Genomic DNA, 17,381 nt, shown 5'->3' with positions numbered 1-17,381 from the left:
ATGTACTGTTTCTGATTGGTTTTACATGAACTGGTTAAACTGTTCCTAAAAAGCTTACTTGTAATATTGCCTTTTTCTGAGGACAGATAGAGTTTCTTTTGCTAGCCTGGTGTGAGTTCTCTCTTTGAAGATAATAAGCTGCCTTTTCTTTCAGCTTTGACTAACAGACCTTTTCCCTGATAGAGGTTAAATCAGTAAAATGGCCGTATTGGATTTGCACCAGAGTTTCCTTTATAGCTAGGTTTCCCCAAATATCCCTGTAGTATTTGGATTTAAAATTTATAAAATGTTATCAAGTCAAGAAACGTAAGAGACTATTGTTCAGTATATGTGCTGCCGAAGTGAGCACAGGACTATGATTCAGTACTGTTTTTAGAACTGCCTTGTAAAATGAAAATTATATAATTTTTTTTTTTTGAGACAGAGTCCTGCTCTGTTGCCCAGGCTGGAGTGGCACGATTTCGGCTCACTGCAAACTCCGCCTCCTGGGTTGAAGTGATTCTCCTGCCTCAGCCTCCTGAGTAGCTGGGATTACAGGTGTCCACCACCATGCCCAGCTAATTTTTGTATTAGTACAGATGAGGTTTCACCATGTTGGTCAGGCTGGTCTCGAATTCCTGACCTCAGGTGGTCCTCCTGCCTTGACCTCCCAAAGTGCTGAGATTACAGGCATGAGCCACCACACCTGGCCTTAATTATTTTTAATATTATAAGCTGATATCAGTTTAGACATCAGGTGGTAATAAACCAATTAGAGCTCTTAACTATTCAACCATTAAAGTATATTCCCTGTGGACTTTCTGTGTTGCATTGGTAGATTGCTTTAAGCAATTTAGATGAAGTAAAAGAAAATTAGCTGGGTGCAATGGCTCACGCCTGTAATCCTAGCACTTTGGGAGGCCAAGGTGGGTGGATGGCTTGAGCTCAGGAGTTCAAGACCAGTCTGAGCAACATGGCAAAACCCCGTCTCTATAAAAACAATACAAAAATTAGCTGGGCTTGGTAGTGCGTGCCTGTAGTGCCAGGTACTTGGGAGACTGAGGTGGGAAGATTGCTAGAGCCCAGGAAGCAGAGGTTGCAGTGAGCCAAGATTGTGCCACTGCACTCCAGCCTGAGTGACAGAGCCAGACGCTATCTCAAAAAAGAGAGAGAAAATTTGCACAAAAACCTGTGATACAGAGTGTTAAGTACGCAGGGTATATTAGAATTAAAAATGAGAAAATTGACTTTATCTTTGGGTTCTTTTGTATTGCTAGCCTAAATGCTGTCAGTGAATCATAAAATGCGTTAATGTTCAGGACAAAAGAGAGCTGCTAAATATATTGATGCAGTAAGATGAACATAAAAGATTCAAGCGAAAAACAAATATAGTTATTTTGATTTAAATATGCATGCTTGGATGCCAGTGATTGGGTACATGTGGGATTAATCAAGTAGAAGTTTTTGAGAAAGGGTTGAGTAGAAATATGAAGAAAAAAATACAGGTTAGCTGAAAGGATTACAGGAGGGAGACTTCTTATTTAGGCTCAAAGATAGTATAGATTTTTAGCAACACATTAAATTTATTGTAGTTCTTTTTCAGAAAGAAAGCTTTCATTTGGTCAGCTTACACTGCCTTTTTTTTTTTCTCAATCCTGCTCCTTCTGTATATACTACTGAATTTGTAAGATCAAAATTGCTAGTTCCAGGACAAAAAAGTCCTAAGCAACATCTCAGCATTGTTTTCAGTAAACTCTGATGACCCTAATATGTTAATATGATGTTTTTGTTTTTTTTTTTTTTGAGACTGAGTCTCGCTCTGTCACCCAGTCTAGATCTCGGCTCACTGCAAACCTCTAACTCCTGGGTTCAAGGCATTCTCATGCCTCAGCCTCCAAAATAGCTGGGATTACAGGCATGCGCCACTGCATCCAGCCAATTTTTGTATTTTTAGTAGAGACGGGATTTCACCATGTTGGCCAGGCTGGTCTTGAACTCCTGACCTTAGGTGATCCACCCACCTCGGCCTCCCAAAGTGCTGGGATTACAGGTGTGAGCCACCATGCCCAGCCAATGATACAATTTTTAATTTCTTAAAGAAGGGTTATTTGGGATAACTGTTCTTTTTTTAAAAATTATTTTATTTTTAAATATATTTATTTTTTTAAGTTCCGAGGTACATGTGAAGGATGTGCAGATTTGTTACCTAGGTAGGGATAACTGTTGGCTCCTGGATTGTCATTGCAAATTACAGTTAACATTTAGAACCCTTATGCATAATAGTATAAATTGGGAAGTCATTTCTGGGAAACCTTTTTTTAATACGCTAAAAATTCATACATAGTCACAAAAAAAATGAAAATAGAAAATGAATCTCTTTCTAAACATTTAATTCAAATAGCATATAAAGCTATGTTGTGTTTTTGCATGGACATAACTGCTTTATGCTTCACAAAATATTTCAATGAAGCCGGGCACGGTGGCTCACGCCTGTAATCCCAGCACTTTGGGAGGCTGAGGCGGGCAGATCACAAGGTCGGGAGATCGAGACCACAGTGAAACCCCATCTCTACTAAAAATACAAAAAATTAGCTGGGCCTGGTGGCGGGCGCCTGTAGTCCCAGCTACTCAGGAGGCTGAGGCAGGAGAATGGTGTGAACCCTGGAGGCGGAACTTGCAGTGAGCCAAAATTGCGCCACTGCACTCCAGCCTGGGCGACAGAGCGAGACTCCGTCTCAAAAAAAAAAAAAATTTCAATCAAGTTTAGACTTACCATACAAATTTCTTCAGTGTTCTAAGGGCTTCCAAATTGTAGTGGCTATTAGGAGCATCTGTGTAATGCCTCATAAGAAAGTCATTGGTGAATGCTGGGGTGAGAGTGGTTAGTTTTTATGGCAATTTCTTTATTCTTTACACTGATGCCACATGCAGTCAGCTGAGTCTCCACCAGGACTTACGGTCATTACTGTGGGGATCTTATTTATGGTAAGAAAGATGATAAAAATGGGGAATGGCAAGTAAATTGAGGTTCACCTCCTTTCTAATGTGAAAGGATATTCAGTGTTGGCTTCATTTTATGTCTTTCTGAATTGATTAGCAGCAGGGTGGTGAAGTAGAATAGTAGTGGTTCTGAAGTTCTTAGTTATCAGTGGCAGGCAAATATTATAATAGGCTCATCACACCAAAGAGGTGAGACTGAATAGCTAATTCTGACCTTAAATCCTCATTGGGGATTTCATATCTACATGGTTATTACAGTTTCAGATCTGAGGAATTAGAGGCTCTTCTGGATAAAATAATATCTTCCACATCTTTTTCTGCCTCCATCATAATCCATTCCAGTTGGCCCATATAAGATCACAGTTTTCTTTTTTTTGAGACAGAGTCTTGCTCTATCGCCAGGCTGGAGTATAGTGGCACAATCTCGGTTCACTGCAACCCCCGTCTCCTGGGTTCAAGGAATTCTCCTGCCTCAGCCTCCCAAGTAGCTGGGACTACAGGCACCTGCCACCACGCCCAGCTAATTTTTTTATTTTTAGTAGAGATGGGGTTTCACCATGTTAGCCAGGATGGTCTCGATCTCTTGACATCGTGATCCATCCACCTCGGCCTTCCAAAGTGCTGGGATTATAGGCGTGAGCCACCGTACTCAGCCAAGATCACAGTTTTTAACAAAAAACTTTTCTCATAGATAAACTTGAAATAATTTTGAGGACAAGGTAAAATTATCATTTGTTTTCCATGCTGCCTGGGAGGCTTGTAGTATTTGTTGCATGCAAGTGGAATTCATTTGACCTGTGCGTCTGAACTAGTTTTAAAATTGGGGTTGTCTTTCTTAGACAAATTCAGAGGTCATCCAAAGATAAAAGTTAAAGGAGGGAAGTGTTACAGCTCTTTTAGAATTTGTGTAGCAGGCTTTCCAGTTTTTGCTGGAAAGCCCCCTTCCCCTCCAAAAAGAAAAAGTTAAAGGATAATTAAAATAAATAATGTGTAAAATAATTTTAAATAAAATGAAGAGAGTAGTAAAAGTATGAAAAAATACAAAACTACTCATCACTAAAGGCTGAGCAAAACCTTTTAAAATTAAAAACATATGCTGTGAATAATTCCAAGCAGGAGCTGGCACATTTTAAAAACACAAAGGTTCAAATAGTAAATATCATAGGCTTTGTGGTCCATATGGTCTTTGTCACAACTACCCAACTCTGCTATTATAATGCAAAAGTAGTCATATATAATAGATGAATGAGTATGGCTGTATTCCAAAAATATTTTATTAAGGAACACTAAAATTTGTTTCATATTATTTTACATATCACAAAATAGTCTCCTGATTTTTATTTTGAACCATTTAAAATGTTTTAACCATAGGAATTTTAGGATTATGTTTCTATTTTTATGAAAAATAATGTTGGAATTTTTTTTTTTTTTTTTTTTTTTTGAGACAGGGTCACACTCTGTTGCCCAGGCTAGAGTGTAGTAGCTCTCTGTAACCTTGAACTTCTGGGCTCAGGTTATCCTCCCGAGTAGCTGGGACTTGTAGGCACATGCCACCACACCTGCCTAATTAAAAATTTTTTTTTGTAGAAACAGAGTCTTCCTATGTTGCCCAGGCTGGTCTCAAACCCCTGGGCTCACGTGATCCTCCTGTCTCAGCCTCCCAAAATGCTGAGATTACAGGCTTGAGCCACTGCGCCCAGCCAGTGTTGGAATTTTGATAGGGATTGCATTGAATCTGTAAGTTGTTTTGGGTAGGATGGACATTTTAACAATATTAACTCTTCGAGTTATTTATTTGTCTTCAATTTCTTTCATCAATGTTTTAATAGTTTTCAGTATACAAGTCTTTCACCTCTTTGGTTAAATTTATTCCTAAGTATTTTATATTTTTATAGCTATTGTTCTCTTGATATCTTTTTCAGATAATAAGTGTTTAAACCATTCTTAGCTTGCAAAGGTGATGAATTGGATTTGGCCATGAGTTAATTAGGCAGGTGTGGTGGCATGTGCCTACAGTCCCAGCTACTCGGGAGGATAACCTGAGCCCAGAAGTTCAAGGTTACAGAGAGCTACTACACTCTAGTCTGGGCAACAGAGCGTGACCCTGTCTCCAAAAAAAAAAAAAAAATCCAACATTATTTTTCATAAAAATAGAAACATAATCCTAAAATTCCTATGGTTAAAACATTTTAAATGGTTCAAAATAAAAATCAGGAGACTATTTTGTGATATGTAAAATAATATGAAACAAATTTTAGTGTTCCTTAATAAAATATTTTTGGAATACAGCCACACTCATTCATTTATCTATTATATATGACTACTTTTGCATTATAATAGCAGAGTTGGGTAGTTGTGACAAAGGTGATGAGTTGGACCATAGTATACTGTCTCCTGGTACAAAGGAAAGGGTTAAATAAGGGTTGTAGGGTAAAACCACCAGAGCCTAAAACCTCAGAGTGTGGCATGCAAAGATGGCTTGATATAGCAGAAAGAGTCTTTGGGGCCAAACTGACTTGCTAATTTTAGGAATCCTCTTTCCTGATCTGTTTAAAACTGGAAAAAAATAGCTATATTTATATGGTGGTTGTAGTAGTTACCTTTGCTGTATAACAAACCACCCCTAAAAGTTAGTGGCCTAAATCAGTAAACATTACTCTTACAATTCTGTGGTTGGCTGGAATGTTCTAGAGTCTGGGCTGACCTAGATAGGACTAGATTGTCTAGGTCCTAGAATCTAGGATAGCCTTACATGTCTGGGGCCTCAGACTGAGGTGCCTAAAGTCCATTTCCATGTGACCTATTATTCTACAGGGGACTAGACCTAACTTGTTCACAAGATGGTAGAAAGATCCCAGCAGTAAGAGAGAGCAAGCCCCAAAGTGCAAGAAAGTACAAGCCTCAGCATGCTGTATTTTTGTTACATTGGCCAAAGGAAGTCACATGAGTAAATCCAGAGTTAATGTGGGAAGGAATCAGAAAGGTGTGATTCAGTTCAGTAATTGCAACAGTCTGCCACAGTGCTTAGCACCTAAAGAACTCAGTAAATGTTAGATCCTCCTTTTATTTGTCAGACAAGTGAAGAATCTGCCAGCTGTAATGACTCATCTTTTTTTTTAGCCAGTCCCTAGTTTTCTTACATTATAGTCACTGTTCTTGAAAGCTTGCTATATGTCATTTTAGGGAGATGAAGACAATACTAGTAAACCTTTGAGAGCTGACCATGTGCAGGAACTATTCTAGGTTTTTGACATATATCCTTTTTTTTCCCCCCATAAATTCAGTGAGTGGGTATCCCTCAAATGTGAATGGGCCCTAGTGCCTTGGGAGAGCATGCATGTACTATTATTTAATTCCCAGGATAGCCATGTGATAGTTGCTCATTTGGTCATTTTACAGTTTGAAGAGCCCATACACAGAGGTTAATTAATTAAAATTTGCCCAAGGTCATGAGTGATGACGTTTTTAAGCACAGGCAGTATCAGAACCAGAGCCTTGTTATGTGCTTGTTTGGGAGGAATAAGTGCGTATGACAGCATACTAAAGGATAGCAATTAAGCAGGATTAAAAGATATTACAGTTAAATGCATTTATTGAACACCCACGATTTAGTTTTCACTTTATTTACCTATTTTATAATTTTTGTCAAAAGTGTGGTCAGATTAAGCTTTTGGTCATTCACTCTTAAGAATGATTCAGGTTAAAAGAATGCTATCTGGTGGCAACAAAAGGTGACAGCAAGCATGGGGGAAACATATTTCATTTATTTGTTGTCATTCTATCTTTTGACTTGAATTTCCAGGGATGAAAAATGCAATTGTTTGTGCCTTTTTTTTTCTTTGAAGGTAGTAGGGAGTATTCTGAGTTAGTACTTTAAAGTACACACAGGCAAATTTTATATAATCCATTCGGTAAGTATTGTGTGCTGGCTGCTGTGGTAGGCATTGGGAAAAGGGTTATGAATAAGACAAGGACTTATGACTTAGATTCTAGTGCAAGGGACATAAACACAAAAGGCTAATTTATTGGTATATAAACAAAATAAAACTTTGCATGCCAGACAAATGATTAAAAAGTTAAAAAAACATAAAATTTAAAAAAAAATAAAACTTGATAGGATGGAGTCTTGAATCATTTTTTTTTTATTTCAGCCATTTAAGTATCTTCTTTGAAAACCGTGGTGCTAGATGCAATAGGATAATTAAATATGAGTAAATGATTAGTACTTAATTGTTCTCAGACATTATATTGATGTTTATATTTGTAGTAGGGATAGAGTTTGCAAGGCAAGGATAAGTGAAATACATGTGAATAACTAATATAGGACTGAATAAGGTAAATGCATTAAGGAAACGTAAATAAGCCTGGGCTTGGTGGCTCACCGCCTGTAATCCCAGCACTTTGCAAGGCAGGTGTGTTGAGGTCAGGAGTTTGAGACCAGCTTGGCCAACATGGTGAAACCTTGTCTCTAAAAATAGAAAAAATTAGCTGGGCATGTTGGCACATGCCTGTAATCCCAGCTACTTGAGAGGCTGAGGTGGGAGAATCGCTTGAACCCAGGAGGCAGAGGTTGCAGTGAGCCGAGATTGTACCATTGCACTCCAGCCTGGGCAACAGAACGAGACTCTGTCTCAAAAAAAAAAAAAACATAGGTAAGTCTTATTTGGCTAGTGATTATGTCACCACTATTCAAATAGAATGAATAAAGGGCACTGTAGTGCCAAATAATTTAGCCCTGCATTAACAATTTGCCATGATTGGCAACTAGAATGGGCTGATATTTACATTTTAGTTTTCTCTCCAAAGATATGCTTGCAATTTTCTTCATCTCCTTCCAGTCAGTGAGTCAGTTAACAATATTGATTTTGAGGAGTTTGAGACCAGCCTGACTATCTTGGTGAAACCCCATCTCTACCCAAAACACAAAATTAGCAGGGCATGATGGTGGGTGCCTATAATCCCACTTACTTGGGAGGCTGAGGCAGGAGAATCGCTTGAACTCAGGAGGCAGAGGTTGCAGTGAACCAAGATTGTGCCATTGCACTCCAGTCTGGGCAACAAGAGCGAAACTCCATCTCAAAAAAAAAAAAATACTGATTTTGTTGTTATAAATGTACCCTAATGATGGTTAAACAAAGAAAAAAGGTTATTATGTTTGAGCTCCCCAAAAGGGATCTACAAGTAGGTGGTCTAGCTAGAAAATACCAGCTAGAAGAATTTGAGAAGGGAGTAATAATTTTTTGTTTTGTGTGTTTTTTTTTTTTGGACACAGAGTCTCACTTTGTCGTCCAGGCTGGAGTGCAGTGGTGTGATCTTGGCTCACCACAACCTCTGCCTCCCAGGTTCAAGCAATTCTCCAGCCGCAGCCTGCCGAGTAGCTGGGATTACAGGGGCCCACCACCATGCCCAACTAATTTTTGTATTTTTAGTAGAAACGAGGTTTCACTGTGTTGGTCAGGCTAGTCATGAATTTCTGACCTCAGGTGATCCACCCGCCCTGGCCTCCCAAAGTGCTGGGATAACAGGTGGGAGCCACTTCGCCCAGCCTAATTTTATTATCTTAAGTAGTTGTATATATAATAATTTCATTGTAAATTCTTTCAGTTGTTTTTATGTACTTTATTTTGATATATGTAAATCACCTGACTTTGATTTGACTAACTCAGGTTTTAAGAGAGAACACACCAGTGTGTTCTTTAAGAGAGAAGCACACCAGTGTGCTTCTTTCTGAAAAAATAGGGATTTTTAAGATTGATTTTTATATGCTTATGGTTGAGATGGAGACAAGCTTTAGGACTCACTTTGCATATTTTCTGCATTACACACAACTCTCTGGCTTTTCTTCTGATAAGAATAGGCAGTACCAGTGTATACTTCAATGAGATCTAACAAGTAGACCTACCTCAGTTAGCTATGTTTTTAGAAAAGCAGTAATTGTTTTTCTTTTAAGTTAAAGAATAATTTAAATCAAATAATAACTTGTATTCAGATAAGCTTTTATTCTAAGTAGTCTAAACTAATAAAACTCTGCTAAATGTATTACTTTCAGTCTTATTTTAAAAATCAGATTTATAGAATTTGCCTAAGCTAAAATTCACCCTTTTCAATAGAGTTCTGACTTAAAAACATTTTTTTAATTGTTCCTTTTTTAAAAAATTAATTTTAAAACTAGGAAATGTTCATTTTTACTTTTTTTTTTTTTTTTTTTGAGATGGAGTCTCGCTGTGTCACTCAGGCTGGAGTGCAGTGGTGCAATCTCGGCTCACTGCAAGCTCCGCCTCCCAGGTTCACGCCATCCTCCTGCCTCAGCCTCCCGAATAGCTGGGACTACAGGCACCTACCACCACGCCCGGCTAATTTTTCGTATTTTTAGTAGAGACGGGGTTTCACCGTGTTAGCAAGGATAGTCTTGATCTCCTGACCTCGTGATCTGCCCGCCTCGGCCTCCCAAAGTGCTGGGATTACAGGCGTGAGCCACCGCACCCGGCCTTTTTTTTTTTTTTTTTTTTTTTTAAAGATAGGTTCTGGCTCAGTCGTCCAGGCTGGAGTGTGGTGGTGTGATCTCAGCTTACTTCAACCTTCTGGGCTAAAGTCATCCTCTCGCCTCAGCCTCCTAAGTAACTGGGACTACAGGCGCACACTACCACGCTGGCTAAATTCTGTATTTTTTGTAGACATAGAGTCTCACCATGTTGCTGATCTCAAACTCCTGATCCTCAAGCGATCCACCTGCCTCAGCCTCCCAAAGTGCTAGGATTAGAGGCGTGCGCCACCACGCCCAGCCAAGTTCTGAAATTTGACACAGTCGTATAATTCACCACAGTCAGGACATAGAGCTTTTCTATGAACCTCCACAAAATTCATTTGTGCCCCCTTTGTAGTCAACCCTTGCTTCACCTTCTAGCCTTTGACAAACCACTGATCTGTTTTCTGTCCTCAAAATTTTGCCTTTTCCAAAATAAAATATAAATGGAATTATAGACTATTTCTGGACTTGATTCTCTTCCATTGATCTATTTGGCAATCCTTTCACCAATACTACAGTGTCATCATTACTATAGCTTTATGTAGTATTTATTACTTTCATCATGTATTTATTTCTCTTATGGAATGAATATTTTTAATTTGAGTTAATATTTTGTTAATGTTTATCATTAATATTTTAAAATTAAACTTTTTTTTGCGACTACTGTAGGCTCACATGTAGTTGTAAAATAATTGTTTCCTGGCGGGGAATGGTGGCTCATGCCTGTAATCCCAGCACTTTGGGAGGCCGAGGTGGGTGGATCATCTGAGATCAGGAGTTCGAGACCAGCTTGGTTAACATGGTGAAACCCTGTCTTTACTAAAAATACAAAAATTAGCCAGGCATGGTGGTGGGTGCCTGTAATTCCAGCTACTTGGGAGTCTGAGGCAGGAGAATCACTTAAACCTGGGAGGTGGAGGAGATTGCAGTGAGCCAAGATCTTGCCACTGAACTCCAGCCTGGATAGCAGGGAGACTCTGTCTCAAAAAAAAAGAAAAAAATAGTTTCCCCCATGATGTTATCTTGCAAAATTATAGTACAGTACCACAACCAGAATATTGACATTGATATAGTTATAATACAGAACATTTCTGTCACTGCAGGGCTCCCTCACATTGCTGTTTCTCTTCAGATTTTCAATTTTCTGAAACACATATGACTTGAAATCTGTATTGCCAGTGACTTTCAAATTTAAAAACCTTATTCAGGTTCTGTGATTCATGAAGTGAATTTAACATACACAAATGTTTATAAAGTGATCAGTGTTTAATAAATATCTGACACACCTAATAGTAGATTGCCTTTCCTTATCAGTGGGATTTGCTTTGGATGCATATAATTGAAGTGTTTAATGGCATAAACAAAATAGGAGTTTTTCTCTTGTGTAAAATGAGTCCAGAAGTGTGTAGTGTAGGGCTGGTGTGATAGGTCCACAGAGTTGTCAGGAACTCAGGGTTTTACTTGTTTTCTGCTTCATCATCCTGATGTTATAGCAGTCGTTTTCAGTGTTCAGGATGGCTCAAAATAGAGGAAAGACAAGAAGCCTTTTCCTATGCCTTTTTCACACTGAGGCCAGTTAGTTTGAAAATACTGTTACTGTGTTGAAACAAAAGATCACTTGTCAAATCTGTGGTGGCTTTTCATATTTAATGTGGTGTTGTCTCTGATCATAAAATGTTAACCTTGCTGTAAGGAGGCAAGACTGTCTTACATGTTTGTGCCAATGTGCTGGCTGACATAAAGCTGAGTCCACAAACAATTGAATACCTATTTATTCGAATATACTAGTTGGAATTTTAAAGTTTTTGGTAGTTTTAATTAATTGGGTTGATTCTGTAGCCACACTAATTAATAAGGCTTTAATAAGATACTTTTGAATACTAAGGAGGTTAAGCAGCATATTAATAAGATCCAGATATTTGGAAACTAATTAGAAATATGTAGGGTTTAATCCATGGATTTTGTGTGTAGAATTTTCTTTCTAAAGATTTTTGTGACTGGGCTTAGTGGCTCATGCCTGTAATCCCAGCACTTGGAGAGACTGAGGCAGGAGGATTGTTTGAGGCCAGGAGTTCAAAACAAGCCCGAGCAACATGGCAAAAACCCATCTCTACAAAAAAAAAAAAAAAAAAAATTAGCTGGGGATGGTGGTATTCACCTGTAGTCTCAGCTACTTAGGAGGCTGAGGTTAGAGGATTGCTTGAGACTGGGAGGCAGAAATGGCAGTGAACCAAGATCACACCACTGCACTCCAGCCTGAGCAACAAAGACCCTGTCTCAAAAAGAAAAAAAAAAGACTTATTTGTATTAAATATATCTTTAATAATGGATTTAGTCTTCAGTAAGAATCTAGTGATTATTATCTCGTGATATTTAGACTTATAATAGGTCATGCCAGTTGGAGAAATAATAAGGTCTGGTTCTGTAGTCCATAAAGGGTCTCAGAACAGTTAAAAATGAAACATTCTTTTAGGCCAGGCATGGTTGCTCATGCCTGTAATCCTAGCACTTTGGGAGGCCGAGGTGGAAGGATTGCTTGAACCCAGGAGTTTGAGGCCAGCCTGGGCAACATAGCAAGACCCTGTGTCTACTAAAAATAATAAATTTTTAAAAAGAAACATTCTTTGAGCTACATTGATGTATTTCTCTAAAAAAGTGAGGAATTATAAACAAAGCAATCTTTTCCTGACTTCTTTTTTCTCATTGACAAGTAATCAACATAATTCATAGTCTGTGTGTGTGAGTAGCTAACTCGCTTGAATGCTGTGGTTTCTTCCACTTAAAATGAGGTGTCACATAACCTTAATTTAAGGTTTTCGTTTTTTAACTCTAAACTTCAAATTAATCAGTTCACTGTTAGAAAATATCGACTTAATTGTCCAAGCATAGTATTTTTTATAAATATTCTTGCACCTGTATTACTGGAAAATAAAGGTTAATGAGGCAGAATGGGGAGCAGATGTGAAGTATGCTATAGATTCAGCGTATTCCATTTTTGGAGACCCAAACAGAGGGTCAGTGTCTTATTTCAAGTAGGTCTTCCCAGGCTTCTAGATCTCCTTTCCCTTTGCTGTTAACTATTTACCTTCTACCTCAAATACCTTGTAGAAATTCTGCATATGTCTCAGTTATAGAAAGTTTTATAATTTGCTTTTGTTTCATTGAATTTTTGAGATATAAATTTAAATTGCTACTAAAAATAGCTTTTTACAGGAAGGTATATACATTCCAGACTATCCTCATAAAAAGCTATTTCCAGCTGGGCGCAGTGGCTCACGCCTGTAATCCCAACACTTTGGGAGGCTGAGGTGGGCAGATCACCTGAGGTCGGGAGTTTGAGACCAGCCTGACCAACATGGAGAAACCCCATCTCTACTAAACATACAAAATTAGCTGGGCATGGTGGCACATGCTGGTAATCCCAGCTACTTGGGAAGCTGAGGCAGGAGAATTGCTTGAACCCAAGAGGCAGAGGTTGCAGTCAGCTGAGATCGCGCCATTGCATCCCAGGCTGGCAACAGGAGTGAAACTCCATCTCAAAGAAAAAAAAAAGCTATTTCCACGTTCAGCTTATTACAGATTTATGACTAATTAATGTTGTGCCCTTATACTGTACTTACTCCCATTCCACAGTCTTGCTTTCACTCTGAAATGTTTTAAGTTGTTAGCACTTTAAGGAGCCTCACATTGCCTGGGCTTAAAGTTGTGAAATACCCTTGGGTCAACATAATCCTTCCATTCCCTTCAACTCTAGTAGTAGAGTGGAAAATTAGAAAGTGTATGGGCTTGAGAGTCACACGGTTAAAGTTTTGGCTGTACCATTACTGGTTGTGTGACTGAGATCAAATTATTTAAAGCTGACCCTGGGCAGGACGCAGTGGCTCATGTCTGTAATCCTAGCACTTTGGGAAGCAAAGGCAGGTGGATCACAAGGTCAGGAGATCGAGACCATCCTGGCTAACACCGTGAAACCCTGTCTTTACTAAAAATACAACAATTAGCTGGGCATGGTGGTGCATGCCTGTAATCCCAGCTACTGGGGAGGCTGAGGCAGGAGAATGGCATGAACTCAGGAGGTGGAGGTTGCAGTGAGCTGAGATGGTGCTACCGCACTCCAGCCTGGGCAACAGAGCGAGACTCCATCTCAAAAAAAAAAAAAGAAAAAAGAAAAAAAAAAGAAAAAAAAATCTGAGCCGAAATTTCATCTTCTAGAAAATGTATAATTTATGGAGTTGACTGATATATGAGGAGAGACATATATGTAGATTACGTATTTAATCTGGCGCACATGAATGCTAATAATAAGGACTCTTAATCATTCTTCCACTGTATTTTCAAATAATGGAGCATAACTTTAATTCAAATAGTTTCTATGCTCTTGAAGATCCTCTAGCTGGGTCTTAATTCATAATTCTCTGTTTTTTACATACACTCCTATAAACTTGTTTGGACTCCCTAGAATCAATAAATGGTAACAAGTAGCTATGAAAGACATAGACTAAGTCTCTGGAAATCTATTAGATGTTGACTTGACATCTTTAGGTAACGTAAGTTTACCTAAGTACCTATGGGAAGGGCTAGCCTTGATTAGATTGGCAAGGAATGCTACCAGTGGTTTGGGTGTGCTACAAAGTTAATAGTAGCATTGACAATAACTATTGCAATTTATATAATTTACTTCTGGGCAATGTCCCTGTGTTGCACTGGTTTCCTTCTCCGTAATTCCAGTGTCAGGGAATTGCATTTCTTTCTGTTGGTTTTAAATATATTAGTCCTCAAATTATTGTAGCCCTGTGGGACCTACTGTGGTCAGTTGTTCCCACTGATGACTGTCAGGCCTCACATCAACTGTACTTGGGTTCCAAGTGGACTCATTTACCCTGTATTTGCCTCATGACCACCACTACTGTTACCACTTAAGGGGCATTCATCGGGGCTCTGCCAGCAAAGATCATCTCTGTTTCTAACTTGAGAAACCTTGTCATAGGGTCCCTGAAAAGCTTCCTTCATTACTTCCCAGAAGCCTTAGTAATATTATGAGCCCTGATAGATCTGATATCTAAGCCCTTCAAAGGCAGATCCATTTGATATCTTTCATATTTTTGTACAGCTCATGTTACAAAAGTACAGAACCTTATCAATAGGCTACATAATTACCTAACAGGTTTTGATATGATTTCCTGTAGTTGTTCCTCTTGAGAAACACTGGTTTATTTCTGTCAGTCAGTGGTGAAAGTCAGCCTGTAGTTCTGTAGACATCATTTCCGTTTGCTACCAATGTAGGATTGGTAATTGAGCCTCTTCTCAAGCTTTTCTCTTAGAATAAAAAAAGTTGTTTTTTTTCATTTTAGTAAAATAAACATAAAAATTTTATTATTTTAGTCATTTTAAGTGTGCAGTTCAGTGGCATTAAGTACATTCACAGTGTACTTAATGTTGTACACAGTATTGTGTAAATATCACCACTATTTCCAGAACTTTTTCATCATCCCAAACAGAAACTCTGCACCTATTAAGCAATAACTCCCCATTGTATCCTTCCCCCAGCTTCTGGTAACCTTTATTCTATGTTCTTTCTCTATGAATTTGCCTATTCCAGATACTTCATATAAGTGGAATCATATATTTGTCCTTTTGGGGCTTATTTCACTAAACAGAATGTTTACTTTTTTGTTTGCTTGGGAGTTTTGTATTGCTTTGTTTTTTGAGATGGAGTCTCATTCTGTCACCCAGGCTAGAGTGCAGTGGCGCAATGTCTGCTCACTGCAACCTCCGCCTCCCAGGTTCAAGTGATTCTCCTGTCTCAGCCTCCCAAGTAGCTGGGATTTTAGGCGCGCACCACCACGTCCAGCTAATTTTTGTATTTTTAGTAGAGACGAGGTTTCACTATGTTTGGTCAGGCTGGTCTCAAACTCCTGACCTCACGATCCGCCCACCTCAGCCTCCCAGAGTGCCGGGATTACAGGCCTGAGCCACCATGCCTGGCCAAGCTTGGGGTTTTTTTTGAGACAGCATCTCACACTGTTGCCCAGGCTGAAGTGTAGTGGTGTAATCACAGCTCACTGCATCCTCAACTTCCCAGGCTCAAGCGATCTTCCCACCACAGCCTCCCTAGTGGGACCACTGGTGTGCAACACCACACCTGGCTAATTTTTATTTTTACTTTTATTTATTTATTTTTTTTTGAGATGGAGTCTCGCTGTGTCACACAGGCTGGAGTGCAGTGGCGCAATCTTGGCTCACTGCAAGCTCTGGCTCCTGGGTTCACGCCATTCTCCTGCCTCAGCCTCCCAAGTAGCTGGGACTACAGGCGCCCGCCACCATGTCCGGCTAATTTTTTGTATTTTTTATTAGAGATGGGGTTTTACCGTGTTAGCCAGGATGGTGTTGATCTCCTGACCTTGTGATCGGCCCGCCTCGGCCTCCCAAAGTGCTGGGATTACAGGCATGATGAGCCACTGCGTCCGGTCACCTGGCTAATTTTTAAATTTTTTTTTTGTAGAGTTGGGGGTCTCACTCTATTGCCCAGCCTATGAACATGTTTTCAAGGTTCATCCACATTGTAGCATGTATCAGAATTTTATTCCTTTTTATTTCTGAATGTTCCATTATATGTATGTACCACATTTTGCTTATCCATTCATCTGTTGATGGACACTTGGGTTGATTCCACCTTTTAGCTATTGTGAATAATACTGCTATGAGCATTGGTGTATGAGTATCTGAGTTCTTGTTTTCAATTCTTTTGGATATATACCTGGAAGTGGAATTGCTGGGCTATATAGTAATTATATGTTTAACTTTTTGAGGAATTTGCAAACTGTTCTCTACAGCAGTTGTACCATTTTATATTGCCACCAGCAATGCACTGGGGTTCCAATTTCTTTACATTCTCATTAACACTTGTTAATTTCTGTGTTTTAAAAAAAGAAAAAATACATAACCATCTTAGTGTGAAGTGGTATCTCATTGTGGTTTTGATTTTGTATTTTCCTTATGACAAATGATGCTGAGCGTCTTTCATGTGCTTATTGCTGTTTGTATCTTCTTGGAGAAATGTCTATTCAAGTCTTTTGCCCATCTTTGAATTGAGTGGTTTGGGGTTGGTTTTTTTTTTTTTTTTTTTTTTGGAGTTGTAAGAGTTCTTCATATATTCTGCCACCTCTTTGTCTGCCTGGGTATCAGGGTAATGCTGGCCTTATAGAATGAATTAGGAAGTATTCCCTCTTCTTTAGTTTTTTGGAGATTTTGAGATAATGTATGTTAATGCTTCTGTAAGTGTTGAATAGAATTCCCCAGTGAAGCCATCTGTTCTTGGGCTTTTCTTTGTTAGGAAATATACATACCTACATATATACATATGTATATGTATACATACATACATACATATATATATTTTCTGAGACAGCCTCTACCTCCTGGACTCAATGATCCTCCAACCTCAGCCTCCCGGGTAGCTGGGACTGCAAGTGCATACCACTATGCCTGGCTAATTTTTGTATTTTTGTAGAGGCAGGGTTTCTCCATGTTACCCAAGCTGATCTTGAACTCGTGGGCTCAAGCCATCTCCCCTCCTCAGCCTGCCAAAGTGCTGGGATTAGGTGTGAGCTATCCCACCCAGCCAGTGTTCTCTTATAACCTTTTTTATTTCTGTAAAATCAGCAATAATATTCTTACTTTCACTTCTGATTTTAGTGAGTCTTTTTTTTTTTTTTCAATTTTTTAAAAAGAGCAGCTTGAAAAGGACTAAGACTAGGATGTTTAAATTTAATTGAACTTACATAAATCTCAGTGAGGGCAAATGAGTAGAAGGTAGAAGGTCAGATGCTTTGAGGACTTTGGGTTGACCCATATAGTATACATTTTGTTGATTCTT

General features: G+C 38.9%; 1 protein-coding gene and 1 non-coding gene across 3 annotated transcripts in view; both read left to right on the top strand.

Moving 5' to 3' along the window:
* Positions 1-17,381, top strand: part of BAZ1A (bromodomain adjacent to zinc finger domain 1A) — a 129,423-nt gene that overhangs the window by 27,651 nt on the left and 84,391 nt on the right. The gene's annotated exons all lie outside the window — the stretch shown is intronic.
* Positions 3,860-3,921, top strand: LOC112629527. The gene has a single exon (XR_003120631.1). It is a non-coding gene; the product is annotated as a U7 small nuclear RNA (small nuclear RNA).

This window comes from Theropithecus gelada, chromosome 7b (assembly GCF_003255815.1).
Source record: "Theropithecus gelada isolate Dixy chromosome 7b, Tgel_1.0, whole genome shotgun sequence".
Lineage (NCBI taxonomy): Eukaryota > Metazoa > Chordata > Mammalia > Primates > Cercopithecidae > Theropithecus > Theropithecus gelada.
This window is presented reverse-complemented; position numbering and strand designations above follow the sequence as displayed.